At 44.9% G+C, this 23,404-nt stretch overlaps 1 long non-coding RNA gene across 2 annotated transcripts in view; it reads right to left on the bottom strand.

Annotated features, from left to right (window-relative positions):
• Positions 1-23,404, bottom strand: part of LOC134485581 (uncharacterized) — a 120,848-nt gene that overhangs the window by 67,931 nt on the left and 29,513 nt on the right. For both annotated transcript variants that reach the window (XR_015670533.1, XR_015670532.1), the window contains exon 2: positions 13,597-13,696. This is a non-coding gene — a long non-coding RNA (uncharacterized LOC134485581). The remainder of the gene's footprint in view (positions 1-13,596; positions 13,697-23,404) is intronic.

Here is a 23,404-nt window from a genome sequence, read left to right as displayed (position 1 = left end):
TTATAAAGTGAAGAGTTTTCAAATAAAAAAAGTCTATTTAAGGAAGGTACCATTAGTTTTTCTGGGTCTGTTTGCCCTTGGGTCAGTCTGGATCGTTTTTTGTTTGGTTGTGGTCTCTGAGTAAGTCAGTGGGGGCTATTTCTATGTTCGGGTAAAGTAACATCAGCTGTCTGCATATGTAGATTGCCCATCCTTAATGGGGTGACATACTAGGAAAGGCCAAGCAGCCTATATAAGCAGGGGGCATGTGTAACTGCATGGTGCCTGACTCAGTTCCCAAAAGGGCCAGGATCTCTTTTCCAAATTTCTTTACCTGGTGATACCAAAGCTGTGTGTCAACTCAACACAAGCTGAAGTTATAACAGAGAAAGGAGCCTCAGTAGTGGAAATGCCTTCATGAGTCCCATATGTAAGGCATTTTCTCAACTAGTGATCAAGTGGGGAGGACCTAACCCATTGTAGGTGGTGCCATCTGTTATCCTGGGTTCTATAAGAAAGCAAGTTGAGCAAGCCAGGGGGAGCAAGCCAGTAAGAAACATCCCTCCATGACCTCTGCATCAGCTCCTGCTTCCTGCCCTGCTGGAGTTCCAGTCCTGACTTCCTTTGGTGGTGAACAGCAATGTGGAAGTGTAAGCTGAATAAACCCTTTCCTCCCCAACTTGCTTCTTGGTCACGATGCTTGTGCAGGAATAGAAACCCTGACTAAGACAGACAGGTCAGATGCACAAAGATAGTATTGCTCTTCTTATCCCTCTTAGCTTTTCTTGATCCACTCAGGCCTTCCTACTCCTCCATCTTTAGCAGGTAGATGAGTATCTCAGAGTCCCAGGGGCCTGGCTGATGTGTGGCCTGAATGCACAGACACTGGGGAAGTGGAGCAGGTCGCTGGAAGAGCCCACAAAAAAGAACATGGAAGTGAGGTCTGAGTCTCGGCTGACCAGAGCGGGTTGGTTGGTCATGGGGAAGACATGGACAGAGGTTAAGACTCTGTCCAAGGAGCTGGGAGTGAGATGTGACTTGAACCCACTAGTTTGACATGAACCCTCCCGTTCTTTTCAACTTCTGCTCCTGGGAGAGGCGGAAGCCCAGAGCTCCCAAAGAAGACAGTCTCCTGCTGCCTTCACTTTATGACGGCCTTTTTCCAGTCTGCACCTCTCCATGACAGGGACCCCTAGATTGTTTCCCAGAACTTCATCTCTCCTCAGTGAGTGGTGTCTGTACTCCCCCAATGTCTACGAGCTAGGAATCACTTGCACTTCTCTCAGAATGCTGAATCTGTGTACAGACATTGATACCCTACCTCCAAGCCATTTTCATATACCTTTAAACTACCAGACTCTGGGAAGGAGCATGTGGCAACTTTTCTACCACAGTCAAAAATAGCCTCGGCTCCTAGGCACGTCACCGACTGTGCTCCCCAGGCATCAGCTCTGAATCTGGATCCTTTATCTTGCTGATTACTGAATGTCACCTGTATTAAGATACGTCCTACCATCTGCCTCCACCATGGGAACCCAAGGGCTCGGTTATCTTCCCAGAGAGTTAGTGGGACAGACGGATTGACAGAGTGCAAACGAAAGACTGACACTATTTACACATTCCCCAATCCTGACGGCTAAGGACAGATTGGGGAGCATGATTGCAGGCATTTTTTGGGACCCAACCTGCCACCAAGGTCTATGTACCCTGCAAATGATGTGTGTGACTTTCAGTTTTCCCCTTGTGAGACAGACTGATGACAACATTGCCAACATAGCATTGGCTGGATCCCTTCCTTCTGCAGACAACAGAGAAACATAAAGGAAAGAGTGAGATAAGGACCATGCACTCCTAGGACCCCAACTGTCTGGCGTCATGCCCCTTCTGGAGGTGTCGCCCACTCTCCCACGAGACTCCATACCTAAGGATTTCAGACTGCTATTTCCTTATGATTTGAAAGGTTTCAAACAAAATCTGTATTCGAATCAAAGATAGAAATTGAGAAGTATTTTCAAAGGTGCGTGATTTTCCTACTACAGACTAAATAAGGCAGGGTAAGTACGGCACACTTTGAAATTCTATAATCCTTGGATTTGGGCTTGAATATTTCCAAAATGAAATCATGGTACTTGAAAGAATATTGATTAATGGACAAGATTAAATGATCCCACACCACCTTCTCCTCAGTTTCAGACACAAAGGACAAACGCACAGTTCTCAAAGCTCTCCGGTAGAGCTTTTCTATGTAACAAGCATTCTCCTTGTGTGTGCAGAGTGCCTGACATAAAAAAAAAAAAAAGGCTACATCTGACTTGGATCCTGACGAGAAGTTAAGGCAAACAGAACTAGGTGATTCGACATGGCTGCTGTATTGGTCTCAGCTGAGATGTTCCATGAAGAGCTAGCTACAAGCAGAAGGACCAGGAAAGCCCTCAGCATCCAAAATCCTAATGAGAAGGCTAGGCTGACTCCATGGCAGGCTCCAAATTGGCAATTCAGGAGACTAGGCCTAAATCTCTATTTCCAAGAACTGGGCAAGTTGATGCAAATCAGTTAACTGAAAAAAACCCAGGCCTCAGGTAGCCAGTCAGAAGCTGTCCAGCAATCAGAAACTGCCCCACCATCAGAAGCCACCCCGCCTCCTGACCTGAGGCAAGGGCAATTTGTCAGCAACAGTTTCCAGCCCCTCCCCCCGCCATGCCCCAGCAATGGGGCCCTAGAGATAGACAACATAAGATAGAGGTCACCTACCCCTCCCAGAATTCCCCTAATGTGCTTTAAGTCAGGTCTTCAAGCTCACTAGGGGCCTCCATCTTGGTTGATGGTAGACCCCAGCATGCTGGACTTCTGCAGAATAAAACGCTCTTTGCTTTTGCATACTATTTGAGTCTGCCCAGGTATCATTCTTTGGTGAATCATGGACCCTTACACTCGAGTCCAAAGCCCCAAAGCCTACAACCTCTGTTGCATGGCAGGAAAAGGTGTCAGGAAGTGAATGTGTACACCCTGTTCTGCATTTTGTCACAGTCAAGCCCTTAGTTGATTCAGGGGGGTGTATGCCTCCCCTAGTGACAGTGGATCAGCTTTACAGTCTGTGACTCAAATGCTAATTTCTTCCAGGAATGCCTTGGGGATACCAGGAAATGTTTTCCTCCTGACCTGGGTGTCCCTTAGCCCAGTCATGCTGACTCATAAAAGTTCCACCGCACTTCCAGAACTCATAGTAGCCACCAGAAAGGGGCTTCGAAAGGGCAGTAGCCAGGGAGTTCAACAACAGTCAGGAACTGAGTGTACCCGATGGAATGTTGGGAAATGTGTGTGTTGGGAGAAGGGCCTTCTGTAGAAAGTCTGGGTGGCTGGCCCTTCGGGCTCATCCAACATGCTCTCCAACTTCCTCTGACCTCTCCTCAATATTACTTTCATTTGCCACAGTCATAGTGGCCTCTGCCTTCACTGCACTTTATGTCCTAGTGACAGTCTCCCTTTCTCCCCCCAGGTCCTTACCAGAATGCTCCATTTTCAGCATAACCTGTTCTGGGTATACATTGCACACTGCTCCCCCATCCTTCTTCCTGCCTAGCATCTTCAATAGTATTTAACACTGTTTGACAATAGTCCACAGTTTTAACTACTGTTACCTCATTGCCTGCTTCTGACACCCAGAGCTAGTTCTGCCCGGCCACCACTGCAGCCCTTTGCTCCCTGAGTGCCTGGAGGCACATAGTGACTATCGATGAGTATTTGAGGAATGGACAGAGGTAGCTCTGTAGGACTGGAAATCACCATCAGCCTTTCCCTCCGAGTGTTTTCAACTTTGCATCCTGATGGAATTTATCCATGGCAACAGAGCCCTGATTATCATAAAAGCCAACTGGAAAATATCATCTGCTTTACCAACAGTTGCTACCCTTCCAAGCCTGCTAGGTGGGATCTAGTCTATAAACCACCAAATATATTTATTTGTAGAATTTCTCCTGAATAACTACTACTTCTCGCATCTCCCCAGCCCATAAAAGTCCCTGGTTCTCAATGACTCTAAAAAGGAATGCGCTCTCCCCATTATATGAAGGCAATTTGGCCGAAAGTACATCTTTGTAAGCCGATGTAAAAATGACCACCCTGTTGAAGGGAGTTTTACAACTTGGGCTATGCAGATCAAGGACAGGAGCCTTTGATTTTTATGGTGAATGCTTTCCCTCAAGGCCGTGAATATTTCACAGACTTCCCTAACAAACACAGATAAAGATCTGTGTGGGTTTCATACCATGAACAGTATCTGCCTACGGGACCAGAGAAGCCATGGTGTGGGCACAGAGGAGCTAAAGGGTCAACTCTGGGCAGGGAGCTGGCCACAGAATATGCTTCCAGGAGCAGAGTGGAGTTGTGGATGGCACTGCAATCAATCTCTGTTAGGGATTAAATCTCGGCTCGCGCCCAGACAGAACACACCGAGCCAACACGGTTCCACGTGGAGAGGTTTAATGAGAGAAGAGTAGAAGAGAGGAAAGGAGGCCGGCCATGGGCACGTGAAGGGAAAGGGGTGGGGAGAGAAGGGACAGGGAAGACCAGAGAAGAGAAGAGCAAAAAGAATGAGGAGGGGGGGGGCAAGCAGACCCTTATATAATGTCAGGCTACTGTGGGGCGGAGCTTGCCAGGCTACTGTGGGGCGGAGCTTACCAGGCTGTTGCCAGGCTACTGTGGGGCGGAGCTTAAATAGAATACTAACAATCTCCCTACTTGGAAATAAGATTCCCTTTGCATTTGGGCTAAGAAAATTGAGGAAATTAAAAGAGAAAGCGTTTTATTAGAGACTAAGGATTTATCATTTATTTGCTTGCTTGTTTGTTTGCTTGGTTATTTATAAACAAGGTCTTGTTAGCCCAGGCTGGCCTTGAAGTTTGGAGTCCCTTGCCCCTATCTCCATCCAAGAGTTAGGTTTGTGAGCCTACATCACTATACCCAATTTTATAAAGGCCCTAGGTCACCCTAAGCAAGTACAGTAGCAACTGAGCTGAGCTGGATCCCCACTCTCCTCCCAGTGTGTGCTCCTACCCCGTCCTCGGCCATTTAAGCTACTCTGGTCAGGTGCTCCTATCTCTTCCCTACAGGGCAGATCGATTCTAGAACAAAGTCTGGGTCTTCAGGAATTCGTTATCACCCAGCTCCGTGAGAAGTCTCCACTCCCAAGAGTATTTCCAAAGATAGTACAACGCTTTCCAAGGGATTTATGGAAACCAGCCTAGTGGCCCAAGGTTTTTGACAAAAACTCTCATCCCTGGGAGGCAAGAAAACTCAGCTGGGTTCACAGAACTTTCCAATTTCATCTGCTTGGCAAAAGCCAAGTTAAAGATCCCTTATGGGGGCCAGGGCAGCCAAGGGGAGCTGCTGGCCTCTGTTTTTCTTTCTGGGCCCTGCCAAGAATGACATCACCTAGTTGGATTATTAGCGGGCCCTATCAGCAAACACGATCCCATCGGTCACATCAAAGCAGCCCACATATGTGCATGCTGGTCAGGGAACCAGCTTCCATCAGCTTTGAGCCATCTTTAAACAAACCCGAGGTGGCCTCTAGAGGTGCAAAGGCACCCATTTTCGGCCTTAGTTTTTAGCAGGGAGGAAAAATTCTTGGTCAGGGGTGGGGTCAGAACCATGAAAACGAAACCTATTAATTGTGGAGATTTGACACACCAGAAAGCAAACTGGTCCTGAGATTCAAAAAGCTAAGATTTACAGAAAGCACCAGAAATGGAATGGCCAGGGTCAAGGTGAGATGCAGACAAGAAGACACAGTTAGACAGAATTTATTGGAGATCGAAGGAGTTACAGGAGAGAAGGGAAGAGTGGACGAGATAGGAGACTCACCCTGGACTGCTCTGCTTTGGAGGGAAGGTTTCAAAGGCTGTCTTGGAGTCCTCAGGGCAAAACCCAACCCTCGCAGAAGTCTCCCGTTTCCCAGGCTATCTCGGTCATGCTCAGGCTGTGACGGCCCACCCTTGATGACGTCAGCACGCAACAGGTTTCCATGAGTAAGAGCTCGGGCCCTGTGTACTTAAGTCCCCCCAGAGTAAAAAGTTTAAGCTGCTACAAACCTCAAAACATCTCCGACTGAGGCTTATAAAGCAGAGGATATGTAGAATATTGCTGGTAAGTTCTCTAGGCATTGAACCATGTGCTCTTACCTTACGACCCGGCTCTTACCAGATAAGGCTCTGCTCCTTGACACGTGACCTTTATCACTGCGTACTGACGGCAGTGATTTCAAAGGATCGTAAGAATCCAGTAAACTAATGAAGGGAAGGCACAGAACGATTGTCAAGTTCGCACTAGAAATTAACCATAAAACTTCGTTTTTACGAGATTTACTTTAGATGTAATCTGCCATGAGTTGAATTGAGCCTTGCCGGAAAGACATGTCTTCCGAGCTCTCATTCAGCACCTTTATGGGCTGGCACACGCGGACAGGGACGTCACCAACACAGTCAAAGTAAAACATAATTATTACGCTGGGCCTTTGAGTGGTGACTTTATAAAAAAGGAAATCTGGACATACAGACAGATACCTTTACAGGAAAGAGGGCGTGAAGGGGAACAAGGAAACTAGGAACGAGGAAGCCAGGGAGGTAAACCAGGATCAGATCCCTCCCTCACAAGAAGCAAGTCTGCTTGTGTAAATATCTTGGCAAGAATTAAGCTCCCCTAAGGAGACAGACTTGTGCCCCACCCTTTGGCTATCAGACTATTAATCTCCAAGGAATTGAATCTCCCCCAGGAATCTCATGCTGGGAGAAGAAAAAGGCTAAAGCCTCGTGCTAGAAAAAGATTCTGTCTCCCAGAAAGAGATGTCACAAAGTTCTGCCGACTTGCGGGAACACCTTGCAGGAGAGTCTAGAGCAGAGGCATTGGTGACCAGTGCTGAGTAGGACCACACTTTGGCCAGGACTGCTCAGTTCTGCATGCTTCTTGCCTTCTATTTAAATCTAAACCTTGTGTTAGAACCTGGAAGACAAACTTGGAGCTCACTAGACCCCTTTATTTGTTCTTCTTCCAAGTGTGGCTGCATTGAATAAATCTCCTTTCTCTGCTGTTCAGGGTTGTTTCTAAATCGACATATTGAGAACGGGTGGCCATGCTTAGCTTGTGAAGCCCATCATAGCCCAGGCTTCGACTCTAACAGCTCTGGTGACACTGATACCTTGATCTTGGACTTCTGGCATTCAAGACAGTGGATTTCTGTAGTTTATACCACCCAGTCGTGACCGTTATGGCAGTGTCAGCACACAAATGCAGTGACTTCTTTTAATTATTTTGTTTTGAGACAAGGTCTTGCTAGACTTCAATGCATAATCTTCCTGCCTTAGTGCCCCCAACCCCAAGTTCAGGGATTGTAAGGATGTGTCACCATCACCCGTCCTATGCAGCCAATGCTTAAATTCTAAAGCCCAGTCCTTTCCCAGAAAGTTTTCTGTTAACACTCACACAAAGCACCAGCCCAAAGCAACTTGAGCCTGCTCCAGAATTTCAGATCTGTGATGTCAGGGCAGGACTGCCTTCTCAGCAGCAACCTGTGACATCCTCATGTGGGTCCCCACCCAAGGGACAAAATTAGCTCCTTACTATTCTTTTAGACCATGTACAATTTAAGCAGCGGTGGCAGACATGGAAATTGTCATTTGCCCATAATCACTGTGACCTCGTTAGAAGATGTCACTCCTGGCATCATCTGAAGTGGGGTTCCAGGTTCCACATAATGAGCGGCTTACAGAGCCCCAGATACCCCAGATGAGGTTTCCCATGAGCTCACCCTGGAAAAAAATGGGGCCAAATAAATTAGGTTCTTTCAAGATATGTGGGGGCACTTTTGAAAACCAACCAGAGCCCAATTTCTCTACCCAGTGTTCAGTACGATCAGACTGTGAGAAACTGTCATGGCGAAGAGGCAGAGGTGTGTCCTGGGGTAGGGAGGGTGTCCGAGAGGAAAGAGAGCAATGCATCTCTGAATGTTGGTGGCATTTGCCTAAGAATTCATGCAGGTTTAAAGGACTTTGGTGTGCCTGCTAGCCAGTTTGATTTATTCCATCGTTTAAGTGGGAATGCTTCTCACTGAGCATCTTCTGTCATTTAAGTCAGGATCTCTCTCTCTCTCTCTCTCTCTCTCTCTCTCTCTCTCTCTCAGCTCCTCCAGCTAGTCTTGAGACCTTTCTACGGACTCAGTAACTTCAGTCAGGGCAAGCACCATCTCATGAGCTTCTCGAGGCTGAGCTGACAGTTCTGGGTAGGGTATGAGTGACGTGTTACACGTGCCAGAGATGGGAGGACTGATGCCCCACAACCTACAGCTCACACTTAGAATTGACAAGCACCTTCCAGGCCACCTGAGTCAAAGCCTGGCTTTTTCCATCTTCAAGGACATTGATTTTTCAAAGGGTTTGCAGGTTAAAAAAAAAAAGTGAATGTGAGGGGTTATGGGGCCTCTCAAAACTCCTGGATGTTCTCAAGATGAAAGGAATTCCTATAGGAGAAGCAGCTCCCTGATCAGTAGGTTTTTTCTAGAGGTGAGGAAGCCTGCAGGAACAGGACTCTCTTCTCTATCTATCATCTATCTATCTATCTATCTATCTACCTATCTATCTATCTATCTCTATCTCTCTCCCCCCTCCCCCGCAGGGATTCATACTATAAATTCATTGCTTATTATACTCTCAAGCCCAGAGAGCAGATGAACAGGAAGATCCAACCCTGCACCCTAACAGATTTAGAGCAGAGGGTGTGTAAATCACTGCTTCTCATGAAGCTGCACATGAGAATCACCTGTGGAACACTGAAACGTCTCTCCAGACTGTACCACCAAAGCTTTTCATCTGAAAAAGCCAAGCCAGGCTCAGCACGGGTGTTTAGAAGCTCCCAGTAGGAATCAGCCCAAGATGTAAAACCAACCACGTAGATCCTGGCCTCGAGCAATGTAAAAGGTAACCCAAGTAACCCAGAAAGACAACTTTTCTATTCCTGGGTGTAATTCCAACCCGCTGTCCTCACTGATCTAGAGAAGCTTCCAGAAACAGATGATCCAGACTGACTGAGTCCCTAGTGGCCTGGGGATGCCAAGGAAGCATCCTAGAGTCTGAGTTAGGACCGCAGATGCCATGAAGTCTTGTATAGGCCAGGATTTGTTCCTAAGGAGCCGTCTACCTCATTTTTTAAAGACAGGGTCTCTCCCTGTGTTCTGGGGTTTGTAGATTCAGGTGGACTGACTGGCCGGTTAGACTCAGGGATCCTGCTGTATCTCCCCAGCGATAGGATTATAAGTACCCACCACCGCACCTAGGTTTTTATGTGCGTTCTAGAGATAAAAACTTAGGTCCACATGCTTTTATAGCAAGCATTTTACTGATTAATCTACCGTCTCCTATATCCTCCCACTCCGCTACCCTCAGTGAGCGACCTGTTTCTACGAACTAGAGGTCACATAATCTCCCAAACCAGTACCACCAGCCCGAGAATGCATACTCTGAAACGCTAGCCTGCTGAGGCAATCAGACGTGAGCTCTAAACAAATGTCATCCTTTGCGCTAAGGACTTTACAGATGTCTCTGCAACGACATCCATTTGCAAGTGGCCTCTTAGGTGCTGGAGAGGAAGTCTTTTCCTATTCCGATCCATCTTCCGGGGTCTGCTACTTTGATGGCTGTCGGAGTGGGCCCTGCTTGAAGGGTGGTAACAGCAGCTGGGAGGGCAAACATACCAAGATTATCCGTGCGGGACTGGCTCCATCATGCAGTGAAGTATTTGTGCCTTGCTTCCTAGGCACCCTCCCTCCCGATGTGGGCTGTTCCGTGTGCACGGCAGCCACCAGCCCCAGATGTGAAGGGAGCGCTCAGCGGAAGTCTGCGGGTTGCCGCCTTTGCCTCTGAATTGCTGTTAAGCCTCGTTATTGGGAAATAAAACTAGATTGGCTTTTAAGTGCTCAAAGAAGGATTTCTGAGGAACCATCTAATCCCATGGCCTTTGTCAGCCGGGCCTTTAATCTGTGCCCCTCCAACCCGCTGGCTGGGAATAGAGGGCAGCTGCGAGTAGCTGTCAATCACCTGGGGAGGTGAGGAGAAGAAGGAACTGCCTCTGTTCACCTGCTTCCATATTTTTCTGGTAGAGATAATTTCTTTTATTTGGGGGCGATTAAAGCTCGCTTGAAGGGAGAGATGTTCTTGCACTGAACTGTGTCTCCCGGCTCCTCTGTGGTTGGAATGGAGTTGCTGGCCTCTACTCCAGAGCCTTCTCATTCACCTGTCAGCATCCTGCAGGCCTCTGTCCTGTCTGCTCCCGGCAGTGCACTAGAAGGAGCGCGTGATGATGAGCAGTGGGAACTCTCTGCTGCCTCTGCCTTGACAGTCCCTTTGTGCCACATTGCAGATTCCCCAAGATGTCTATGTCAGCTGACTCAGAGGGAAAAAACTAAGGGAGAGAATGTATAGGGTGAGTTTAAGACTCGCAGTAGCTAAGTCTCTGAAGAAGTTGACTGGATTTGGCCAAGTTGTTGTTTGCCTCTTGGCTGCTCTTCCACACCACTCACAGTGGCCACAACTTTGGACAGCCCTGAAGAGGGTGTGGACCTCGAGAGCCTCCAGTGGCTCTCACTGTTTTTCCTAGGCAGCCACTTTTCGTGAGTGATTCAGGTCACGTGCCGTAGAGCCAGGTGGCCCTGACATACCATGGAGCCTGACAGGAAGGATGCCCAGTCCCTCCATCTAGTTCCCCTCTCCTCCTTTATCCTCATGTCCTCAACACACTGAGAGACCAGGAGCTAGACAGGTAGAGAAATGGCTGACGGACAGGTAATAAAGGTGGCAGATTTCCAAAATGGTCAGCTTCTTCCTCTCCCGTCTGGCTTGAGACAAGAAAAAGACATAGCAGTTGTAGATCAAGCAATATCATATCTTCCTTCAAACTGACAAACCCTAAATTAGGGGAGGGAAAAAACACCACCACCACCACCACCACCACCACCACCACCACCAACAACAACAACAAACCCAGCCCTCAAGAAGAGCCTAGTTGTTTCAACTTTCTGAGACCCCCACTCCCTCTACATTGCAAAGGGACTTCTCCTCTGTATGCCTGTGTGGGTGTCTGTTCCTCACCCTCAATAAATGCCTTTTTTTACCTGCTGACTCTCTATTCCCGTTTGCAGCCTTTGAGAGGTCTCTACTGCTACTTGAGAATTTTCCCGCCATTTAATTATTTAACTGGCAGAGGAAACAAACCCATTCAAGACCCCCTAGACTGTGTTAGCACCTGTGCTGTTCTCTCTGGCCATGTTCAGATCTTGTATTTCCATTCCCATGGCACCAACCAGCCTGCCTCATAGGCTTAACCATAGCTACAGTGTTCTTGGTGGTGTCTCTCACTGTATGGGAACCCAGGAAGCCAAGAACTGCTTCAATCTTACTTCCTATCTTAATCTGCGGCATCCAGCAGGTTCTCTCTCTCTCTCTCTCTCTCTCTCTCTCTCTCTCTCTCTCTCTCTCTCTTCTCCCTTAGAACCACTTAATAACCTGGTGGGACCACAGTACAGTAGAATAAGGAATGTCTTTAGAAGTGACAAGATACAGGAAACCACAGAGCTGTGCCTTGGGAACATAAAATAATAGAACAAATCCTCAAAGATCTAATCTTATCCTTAGAAGCACTTTGCCAAAGCCATTTCAGCCTCTGACAAGTATTGGCTCTAGTCCCATCCCCCACAAGCCACGCGCTGCCCTTACAAAGGACAACGGCCAGGCCATGCGTTTTGTACCATCAGGCTTAGGGAATCTGAAAACAATATACTTGGAGGTTGACCACAGACTATTTCGAGGCAGAGGGACCTTGCAGAATTGGCTCCATCCTGATCCTCCTGGGAAAGAGGAGGCTGCAAAGAGTGCCATTAGTCACTCACTGTAATTATCAGGGATGACTAGGGGGTGTGGTGTGCGGAATGGGGCTTGTTGAGACTCAAGGGACTGTGTGTTTGAAAGTAGAGACTCCGGTCAAAAGACCAGCATACGGGCCAAGCTCCACAATTGACGGGGTACCTCAGAGCATCCTCGGCCTCCTCTCCTCATGTCTCCCCACGCTAAACGAGATATGACGGTTGTACTCATCACACAGAGCTTGCTGCAGGGTTTGTCATGCACTTTACCCAACATATACAAATTACTCAATACAGAGTAGATACAAAGGCTTAGAAGGCACAAAAGCTAAACACCCAGACCGGCCTTTTGCCGGGTAAATAGAGAAATGAAACACTGGGCAGCTCTGTATCTTCTTTTATTAAAACATCTTTCACAAGTTCTGTTCACTACTCCGTTCCACCGGCCTCCCTGGGCAAACCCTCCCTTACTCGTTTACCTGGCTCGGTACATAAGATCAGGTTGCATATGTTAAGGAATTACAGGCAAGGAACATTTGAGGTGGGTTGGATCCCATGAGTCAGGAGGAATTTGAGTTCAAAAGATTACTGTCTTTTGTGCTGTTGAACATTCCATCAGTTCAAGAGGAAGAAGTCTGTTTACAGGTATAGTCAGGTCTATGGGGACCAAAGCATAGCTCCTCTAAATATGTCTTTTAGGACATTCCTGAAATGATTCTCTTTGTTCGAGCCTCTTTTAAGAAACCACATGTAATTACACTCAACTATTCGGAAGGTTAAGCTTCCAACGAGCAAATGCCAGAGCATTCTGAGTTCTTATTGCCAACCGGCCCTAATTCAGCAGGCGAGCCTTGGCTCCTCCGTTCAAGCATGCCAGCAGAAAAGAGTGTGAGGCAATATATTCATGGATCCTGCCTCCTCTCCGGTCAAGCATTTTTTTCCATTGTTTGGGTAGGTCTTTGGATAATCAATTCTCACGTTGTTTATAAGCATTCTTGTCTAGGAAGCAAGTCGCTTATACATCTTAAGAGAGATCCTCTTGCTACTGACGAGGAACTGTGTGGTTTTCCTATGTCTCCAGATGAGCAAGATCTCTCTGAATATTCTAAAACCTTGCTCTCAAGTTTATTATTCCTTTAACTCACTTAAAACATGCACATGCATGCCTTCTGCATGTAGAAACCTTGCCCTTATTAATTATGGAGTAGACCCCTGTTGGATTTAATATTCTAATTATTTCAGACTATTGAACCTCCCAAACACTTTCCTGCTATGCTTAAATTAACATCGGTATATTAAAATCAGACTTCACACAATTATGTATTAGAGAAAAAGAGTAGCTTTTCCCTAGAGCCACATTCGGGGGGAGGGGTGTTTGCTTTGTTGTTGTTGTTTTTTATGCACATGGAATAAGTACATATATATGCATGTCCACATATGTGTGGATGCATGTGTGAGTAAGGTGCGTGTGCAAATGTGTAAGCCAGTGTTTAGAGGCCAAGATTGGCATCAGATGTCTTCCTTAATCATTCCCTACCTTACACATTGATTCGAGGTCGCCCTTACACCTATAGCACACCAATTCTGTTAACCTAGCTTGTTAGCTTGCTCTGGGGAGCTCCAGTGTTCACCTTCCCAGGATTAGGATCACAGATGTGCCTCCATCCCCACCCTATGCTCACGTGGGTGCTGAGAATCCAAACTTTGTTCCTTACCCTTCCTACGCAGTAGGGCGTTATCCACAAGGCAATCCCACATCTGTCCTCACGTGGATTCTCATGAGTTCCGGTTCTCAGGAAACTACTACATGGATACCTGTAATAAGAACGGAAAACCAAAAAGAGGCTGGTAGGCTAAGAACTTCTGTCATGCACTCACAACTAATCAGCAGCATCCAGCCTGATCCAAGGGCTGTTCTAGGTACCGAGGACACAAAATGCCTGCCCATATGGCGTTCACACTACCGTGTTCTAGTTCAGTGTAAAATGGATGGTAGGTCATAGGAAGAAGAAAAATGTTGTAGAAGGAAACTAAATGAGACTGGGAATTGTGGTGTATGCCTGGAATGTAAGACAATGGCTGACAAAGGCAGGAGGACACCAACACAAGGCCCGGCTGAGCTACATCATGAGGTTCTGTCTCTAAAACAGGAAAGGGGAAGAGACGGTTCTAAAGACAAGGTCACAACGCTCCTCCACTATCTGAGCAAAGACCTAAAGAATGGAATGACCGGTCGTGTAATATCTCAATTAAAATCGTCACGACGGTCATGGAAACTCAGCACCAGAGGGCCCTACTCCTGCTGTGTGCAAGGAAGAGGCCAGTATCACTGGAGCAAGGAAGAAAGGGACGTCCAGAGTGAAGGGCAGAGAGGAGGGAAGGACACCTTAAGCAGCATGCCATTTCTAAGACCTCGAGCTTCTAGTCTGAGCAGGAAAGAGCCACTGTAGTATCCTGAGTAGAAAGGAAAGGACCTGACCATTGCTATAGCAACACAGCCTAGGAAGGATACTGAAGAGTCACGTGACAGTTGGGAAATGTGGCCAGGTCCTCGGCTATTTCAAAGAAAAAACTTTAAAGGGATTTGCTCATGGGCTTAAATATAAATCAAGAAAGAACAGGATGAGTCAAGAACAAGTCCAAGTTGGGTTGTTTTTTTTTTTGTTTGTTTGTTTGTTTTTGGGGTTTTTTTTGTTTGTTTGTTTGTTTGTTTTTGGGGTTTGTTTTTTTTTTTTGGTATTTTTTTTTTGTTTTTGTTTTTGGCTTCCGTCATTTTTTTTAAGTTAGAAGAATAGAAGGGAAGCGAGGTTTGAATGTTGATATTGATATGTTAAGTTTAAGATATTTCCATTAGACATCCTCATGGAGATGTTAAGTGGGCAGATGTAGAGAAAAGTCTGGAATTCAAGGGAAAGGCGTAGGCTTGAGACATATTTTCAGGCTCTACCAGCATGTGGATGACGTTAAGCCATGAGACCGGCTGCTATCACTCAGGTAGTGAGTGTGGGTGGAGAAGAGAAGGCATCTAGAGACTGAGAGCAGGCAAGCAGCACTCTGGGGTTTGGAAATCCACACCTGGCATGGCTCCGGATAATCGTGTTCAGAATTACTCCTGCTTGGTTCAAAACACTCCATTTTGCTGAATCATGCAACTTGGCATTGATTGTCGTCTTTCTCCGATGTTTTCAAATGGAGTTGCTCAGACCATAAAATAGATCTTAAGGCTAAAATTGCAGACGACTTAAAACCTTTCATCTTTGTGCTGAGGAATCCTTAGACAGTGACATTCAGAAACAATTTTCAAAACTTTCTTTGTCAACGACTAGACTAGACCTAGCACTATACACACAAGAAACAATGTATCCAAAAGCCCTTTCATATGGACAGTAAGTCAAGCGAGTACTGTCCCAGAGCCAAAAAATCACAATTCATCCTTGTGTGTCACTAAAAGTGATTAACGGTGACTGTCACCGCACAACAAATTATCCCCCAAACTCAGTTTCTCGAAATAAGTATTGAGGATCATGTCGCTCTGAAGCCAAAAGATTTAGTCGTGATTGGGCTGGCTCCTCTGCCCAGGGTTTCACACAAGGCTGCACTTAAGGTGCTAGCAGAGGGAGAGCAGCTTCTCAGATGAAGACTCGGCTTAGGAATAATATGCAGTTGTTTAGAGGGTACCTTCAGTGTCCTTGGCACATGGACCTCTGTAGCTTCATTCATTGTAGAATTGTGAAAGCTCAGAAAGGGAATGTCACCAGGAGGGCCAACCAGGCTCTAACGAAGCACTAACAAAATACAGCATCCCACCACTGTATTCTATTAACCAGAAGCAAGTGCGTGGGACCAAACGATATCTAGAGTCAAGGACCTACAGGGGTGGAATCTCAGGAAGGCTATGTAGAGGTTTGCTTACCATCAACAACCTAAGAAATATTTTTAATTAATAAATTTATTTTTAGAGGAAAGTTTCAGGTACAAAGCAAAGTTAAATAGGAGACAGGGACAAAGAGCTCGTATACCTGCCCTCATAGGCTTAACCTCTCCTACCATCAACATTGCCTACTCAGTCAGGGAATCTACACCATTAACAAGGAACTTACACTGATACATTAATATCCTCCTGAATGTATAGTTTATATTAGGACACACTCTTGGTGTTGTTCATTCTGTGAGTTCGATGGGTAAAATATGATACGTATCTGTCATCACAGCACCATGCACAGTAGTCCTCCTACCATATAAATCCTTTTTGTCCTGCCTTTATTCTTATCTTTCTTACCTTCTCCAGGTAACCTTTGATATCACTATTCTTTTAATTATCCCAATAGTTTCATTGTTTTTCAGAGTGTCAGACAGTTGAAATTATGTAGTATACAGATTTTCAGTTTGCCTTTTCAAAACTTGATGTATATTTAATATTCAATGTATATTTGTTTCCTCTGTGTCTTTACATGGCATGATAGTTTGTTTCTTTTTTTAGTATTGATAAATATCTCATTGTCTAGATATACCATAGATTATTTGCTTATATACTTCCTGAAGGACATCTTGATTTCTTCCATGTTTAGGCAATTATGAATAAAACTACTGTAAATATCATGTGCAGGTTTTGTGTAGTTTAAACACTCAGTTCTTTTGGGAAAATACCAAAGAGTGTTGTTGCTGGATCATATGGTATCAGCATGTTTAGTTTCCCAGAAATTGCCAAACTGTCTTCCAAAGTGTACTATTTTTGTATTTAATGAGTGTTCCAATAGATTCACATCCTCATCAGTATTGACTATTATTGGTATCAACAGAATTTTTAATTTTAGACATTATAGCAGGTCTGTAGTGATGCCTCATTGCTACTTTAGTGTGCAACCCTGCAATGTGTTCACAGTATGAAAAGCTTCTTATATGTTTATCGTGTGTGTGTGTGTGTGTGTGTGTGTGTGTGTGTGTGTGTGGTGTGTGTGTGTGTGTGTGTGTGTGTGTGTGCTGGTGAGAAATCTGCTCATTTAAAAGTATTTGTTTTTAAAAATTTAAAAATAAAAATACTTGTTCATTTTCCAATAGTTGACTTTAAGAAAGATTTTGTGTATTTTGGAAAATAGTCCTTTATTCGTTGTGCTTTTAAAAATGTTTTCTCCTAGTGGTTGGCTTGTATCTGTATTTTCTTACAGTTTCAACTTGAGGCTGCTTGGGTGCAGACCATATCAGTCTGAATAGGTCTACCTGCCCTTGGAAACGTCTCTTATCCTTGGTTCAGAGCTGAAGGACTCAGAGCCAATGATACCCCTTGCTGCTCCTACCCCTACGTGGCTTCTCAGGTGCAGGCCATGCCAGATCAAAGGCCACTCTGGATGCCAGAAGCCCAGTCCCCAACTCTGATGGAAACTCCTTGCTGGACCAGAGGTCACACAGGCCTGAAGAATACAGACCAAGAAGACCAGAAATGACAGAGGAAATAGAAACCAAGGAACAAAACACACATCCAACAAAGACAAACTCAGAAATAGACACCTAGACCTTTATTCATTGCGAACACAGATGCCTAGACATCAGTGTAAGAACAAAAATCAACAACAATATGGCAAGACAGCAGTACTGAAGGCCGGCTCTCCCATTACAGCAACCCTGGAATATTCCAACCCAGATGAAGAACAGCAAAACAACCTTAAAACAAACTTCAGGAAAATGAGGGAGGACTTTAAAGAGGAAATGAATAAACCCTTTAAAAGAAATCAAAGCAATTGGAGGAAATGAACAAATTTCTTAAGGAAAGCCAAGAGGAAACCATCAGGTGAAGGAACTGGAACTAGAAATAGAAGCAATAAAGAAAACACAAACTGAGGCAACTCTGGAGATGGAAAAATCTAGGAGAGAGAACAGGGATAACAAACACAGAATACACGAGAATGAAGAGAGAATCTCAGAAGGAGAAGATACAATAGAAGATGCTGATATATCGGCCAAAGAAAATGTTAAATCTAAAACATTCCTGACACAAAGCATCCATGAAATGTAGGACAAATAAATGTAGAATTAGGGTAAATGCATATTTGACTGAACAATAGCACCTAGACTTTGATACTACCCGTCCATTCCAGTATTTTGAATGGGGAAACAGGTCACTCTTTGTTGAGTCAAAATAAATTCAGTGCTCATGACCACCATTGTTTTAATAAGAGAAAATGAAGCCAAAGCTACTGGCATACACCGCATATAAAAAGGCTGAGTTAGTTGATATACTGCATTTATTTTTATGGCTCAGAGTTTAAATTAGTGATTTCCATAATGTCACCAAACAGGAGTAAACTACAAAAATGAATTTGGGGAACACAGCCAGATGTAATATGTCAAGGAATATCAGAGAAAAGGAAACCCCATATGCATATACACCAGCTTCACTTCACTCTTCTTACTCAGCTCTTTCATGGGTGTGTAAAGAGTAATCAATAAAAGATTGGAAAACCCTGAACAGACTTGACAGACATGGCATCCTGCCTCTGCAGAGGCAAAGCAGACACACCACAAACTAATGAATAGTATAGAGTCCTACCCATCTTGGAAGCTCAAAGTGTATTTATTTAGTTTTGTTTCAAACAACCCAGCTGTGAGTGCCTAAAACCAGTAGGCGGGCTCAAGACAGGTGAGGCCATTTTTCAACTGGAACAGCCCCCCCCCCCCCCCCCCCCCCGTCCTCTCTCAGGAGGCAGCCACCACAGGTAGACTCATTTCTCAGCCCCAGAGAGAACGCAGTGTTAGTGCTCTCACCAAGGTCTTGCTAAACCTATTTGCAGCCTGAGGTCCAGCCACTTAGCACCTCCAACCTTCCTGAATGCCCATCTGAATGCCCTACCGGGTCAGCATGAGGAGTGGCTACCAGTGGCTGCGAAACAAAGAGTGCCCAGTTTAATTGCCTCTTTGGTGTGTCACTTTAAGACCAACACTCCGATTGGAAAGCCAGCAGAGTCTTCATCCCTCATACATCCTTATCAAGCAGACAACAGGCAAGCCAAATTTTGTTTACGGAGTCCAGCTTTGCAAGCGACGCCATCCGCCTGATGCTTCACATTTTCCACACCGCTGCACCGCAGATCTTCCTGGCTTCGTGTGAGAGTGCTTCAGATCCCGTGAAACCAAAGCCAGGAACTGGTGAGACATGCCGCTGCGCTGCGAGTGAGGGCCTCTTGGCAGAGTTGACTCCTTGGGGAAATGGAGGCTTATTTAACAGCATGTGCAACCTATTAGCTTTGGGCTCCACGGGAAAAGGCCAAGAGAAAGAAGGAGACGCAGGGGTGGGAGGGCTCACTTTGTGGTTTTAGTCAAAGCCTCAGGCTCTCCTAATTCGCTGAGATAAAAAGAGCTAACCATTTTGGGGTCTTTGCATAATGTGAATTTGGAAGTGTCTCTGCATTTTCATTTAGCATTGAATAACTATTGTCTCAATTTTTTTTTCATTTCAAATTGGCCAATGAGCCAAAGGGTTATTGTTCTACTCATCTCGTTTGTTATAGATATAGAATTGCAGTATGGAAGTCAGGGAGTAAAGCATTGTCTGACTGTGTGCTATGCTCTTAGTTAACTAAATAGTTTTGATGTTGAATTGAGGGTAATGATGGGGTCTTGGGTGAACTAGATGTTGAGAAAAGAGTATTTTTCTTTTTCTTAAAAATAAGTCACATTAATGAAATTTTTTTGTGTGTGATAAAATCAAAGAAAGTAGAGAGAGCGTGGGGTTTGGGGTTGGTTAGTTTTCAATGGAGTAAAAAGGAACAGTCAAATCACGCATAGATTTATAATAACTGAGTGTGTATCATTATGACTTGCTATCTGTGGTCCTGGCAGTCTGTAACTCAATAAATAACGGAAAGGTTCTTACCTGTTTTTTAGTTTGGATCTCGTTTTAAGTAGTTGTATTTAATTAGGATCACATGCCTATTGTGTTATGGTAAGGTTCAGATTAAGGTTAGCTTCATCATGTCAGATGAAGACTAGATTCAAGTTTAAGGTATGTTCAGATATAGAGAACTAATAGCCACTCTTCTTAGCAGCTAGGAATGCCCCAGGCTGTAAGGAATACTAGCCTAGCCAATGCAGCCTTAAAGAAAACCCATAGAAGGGGCTGCTATAGGGGCTGCTATTCTAAGGCAGAGCTGTTCAGTTGTCACAATGTTATCATGAAGCCAAGTGCTTTCATCCGGTCCCACATCCTTAGAGCATCAGCTCCTCTCTGGGACTGCCGGATGACTGTCCATGCCCAATGCCTGGCCTTTTGAGTAAGAAGCTAACAACACAGATGACCTTAAGTTTGTATCTCACTCACTTCAACTCCCTTTTTGGCAAAGAATCACTCTGAGGAAAACAGAGAAAGCAAGTATTAATTCTTCCCTTCTTTGGAGTATAAATGAGTTAGAGGAAAACACTGTTAGGAACAGGCATCAGAGACATTAGAGAAGTATAAAGTGTCGGATGAGGATTTGCCACAACATATCATGATCACACATGCTGGCAACTTCAGGAAGAACAGAGGACATGTTTCCTCTAGACAATAAAGACAGGGCTTATTAGAAACCAGATGTCACCTTCTTCCTGGATGGTAGAGATGTATGCCCCTATGGATAGAAATCTGAACTCTTAAAGGCCAACGAGAGATCTCATTACCAATCTAGGACACTAAAAACTATCTAGAACTAAGATGAAGACTTACTGTGGTTTTAATTTTACAAATTAAAACTTAAGTAAGTTTTATATATCTGAATATCAGATAAACCAAGTAGTGTTTGTCATATAGTAGCAAATTAGATGGGTGTTTTCAATGAGATCTGACCTCTCATAATCATCTCTCATATAGTGCTATCTACACACATGTTCATTTAAATATCAGCTCAGTCATCTGCATTAAACCCTGAAGCTCTGGGGGCACTGGGGACATGGTGGTGAGCAACAATGGTCACAGTCCCTGCAGCAGGTTAAACTGTAATCATAATCAGTCTTAGCTTGTACAGGACATTTGGGGACTTGCTAAGAATGAGCCTAAGGAAAAGGGTTAAAGGGGTAAACCCCTGAGAGCTTAAAACACAGTGTGAGCTTGGGGGTGGGGGAGGAGGACCAGAAGCAGGCCAAGCTAAAAGGAGAGGGGAGGTCAGGCTCCAGAAAAGGGCAAACTTTGCAGAACCTGAAGACCAAGGAGAGCAGTGGCTTCAGGCTCCACAGAAGAGAAAATGGGTATGGAGAGAGGATGGAGGGGGGGGGAGGTACCTATGTGTAAAAAATGATACAAATGACTGAGATTTCTCTCATGCCAAAATACTTGTAAACATAACAATTTTCACATTTCTAATCATGTGATGTCTAAGTCATTGAGATGAAGCCACTTCATTCCAAGCAAAAGAGGGGAATTGAAAGATGTGATGTCATTTATATTTTATGCACAAAATGAAAATAAGTCACTCATTCTCAAGGGCTGTACCTTTGTTGTGTTTAAGATGAGCTTGGAAAAAGGAAAATTCACTATCAAGTCAGGGTGGCCTTAACAAACTTGCAACCTAGAACTCCTTACTATGGTATCATGGGGATCTTTATATCAGCCCTCTGCCCTTGCAATCTCTACCTCTCCCAAAGAAAATAAGGCAAGACAGACTAAAAATAAAGGCTTGTCATGATAGCTAAAGTGTCTCGCAGTGTGTTTACACAGTACACAGTTTTGTCCACACATCTTTACTTGCAAATGTTCATTGCAATGACTTGTTGGTCTGGTCGACACCTCTGGCTTCTGCTGTACTATCAATACTGGTTCCTCACAGGGACTCCTCTAGGACATCTGGTTGTTGCCCTATGTCACAAAGATCTTGCAGCTTTGGATCCACAGGGCCAGGCCTTTCCAAGCTCCAGCAGATCATCGATGGGGCAGATGTTGGGATGGAGGTGAAGAGGATCTCTCCCTTGTACCATGGACATCTTACTAAGGCGTTGCTCATGGATGTAAGAAGGAACCCTATAATCTAAAGGACGTGTGCCTGGGTAAATGAAAACAGAGGTATTTGGAGCACTGCAAAGGAAACAAAATCCTGTAGTCATTTATAGAAGAACGAGGTTGGTGCCATCAGAAAATAAAGAAGTTATCTGTTAGGAGATAGAGAAGAAACAAGAGAGTCAGAGTGGAATTGAGTAGATTAAAGAGAGGGCGGGGCCAAATTAGAAAAGACAATCATGAAGAATGGTGACACCAAACTGCTGGGTTCCGTGACTACCGTCAGGCAGACACACAGACAGAAACCACACAGGTTGAAGTAAACTCTCCTTCAGAAGGCTAGGTCTGTTGTGCCTGGAGGGACCAGGGTTCCAAGCTTGTCATCTACCAACCATCCTCAGCACAGCCCGATGGCTGTGGGCACTCACCTTGGTGATATTTAACATCAATGTTCCTGGAAGAAAATGGTTTTTGAATCTGCTTATGAGGGATCTTCCCAGCTAGTGCTGAGCTGGTTCTGCAGGTCAAGTTGTCAATCTGTCAAAGCGTTGCTATAGGCTGAGTTCTGCTGCGGATCATGGACCATTCATTGGGTCTTTGAAACTGCTATTGACTTCATCAGCTTAAACAATAAAGCACCCCAACTTCTACTGCTTTGTTCCCAAACGTGTGTGTGTGTGTGTGTGTGTGTGATCTATGCATGTGAGTGTGTGCACACATATGTAAACCTGCAGAGGCCACCAAAGCACATTGAGTGTCTTCCCTTGCTCTGTTTGCCCTATTGCCTAGAGACAGCACTACTCGCCACATTGGTAGTTAAACATTTTGGCCCAACTGACTGACCCACCATCTGACTGTCTCTACTTCTGGTACTGGTACAGGAACTCACAGAGATAATCCTGCCTCTGCCTCCCAAGTACTGAGATCAAAAGCATGGGCCACCATGCCAGCCCATGTCTAGTTCTGCATGGTGCTGTGGATTCAAACTTAGGTCCTTGTGCTCGCACCAGAAGCATTCCTACTCTCCTTGGCCCCTGCTCCCACACTTAGGAGAAGCCAGGTGAGATTATCCACTTTCTAAAAATTTAATTGTCTTTAGGAACATAATATTAAAACTGCAGCCAAGTCTTAAGTGCCATGCCTACCTCAGCAACGGTAGAGCAATTCTTAACTTAGCAGGCTTTCCAGGTGCAATAAGAAGGACAGTGAAGGGAGATAGGACATGGAATCTCAGAGCAGCTCATGTATCCAAGGCAATTAGAAATCTTTTCCACTGTCTCCTGTGCCTGAACCTCTAGTACATTTAGTAACTAATTGATGCTCTTAAAGATTTGTCCGCACATGTTTGAACAATACCAATTACGCAGTAAGACAAATATGGTTTATTCCTAAAGCCACACTAACTGAGAGCTTCATGTAGATTGAGGAGATGATTTTTGACAATTCTACAAGACTTGAGAGCACTAAACTTCCTTCTGGAAAGACCTGAGAAATTTGGAGTGCCCAAGTTCTCTTGGGGATCACTCTTTGCTAAATATCTCAAACTTACAAGAGAGGTGTAGTAT

This window comes from Rattus norvegicus, chromosome 2 (genome assembly GCF_021556685.1).
Source record: "Rattus norvegicus strain SHRSP/BbbUtx chromosome 2, alternate assembly SHRSP_T2T, whole genome shotgun sequence".
NCBI classification, from domain to species: Eukaryota; Metazoa; Chordata; class Mammalia; order Rodentia; family Muridae; genus Rattus; species Rattus norvegicus.
This window is presented reverse-complemented; position numbering and strand designations above follow the sequence as displayed.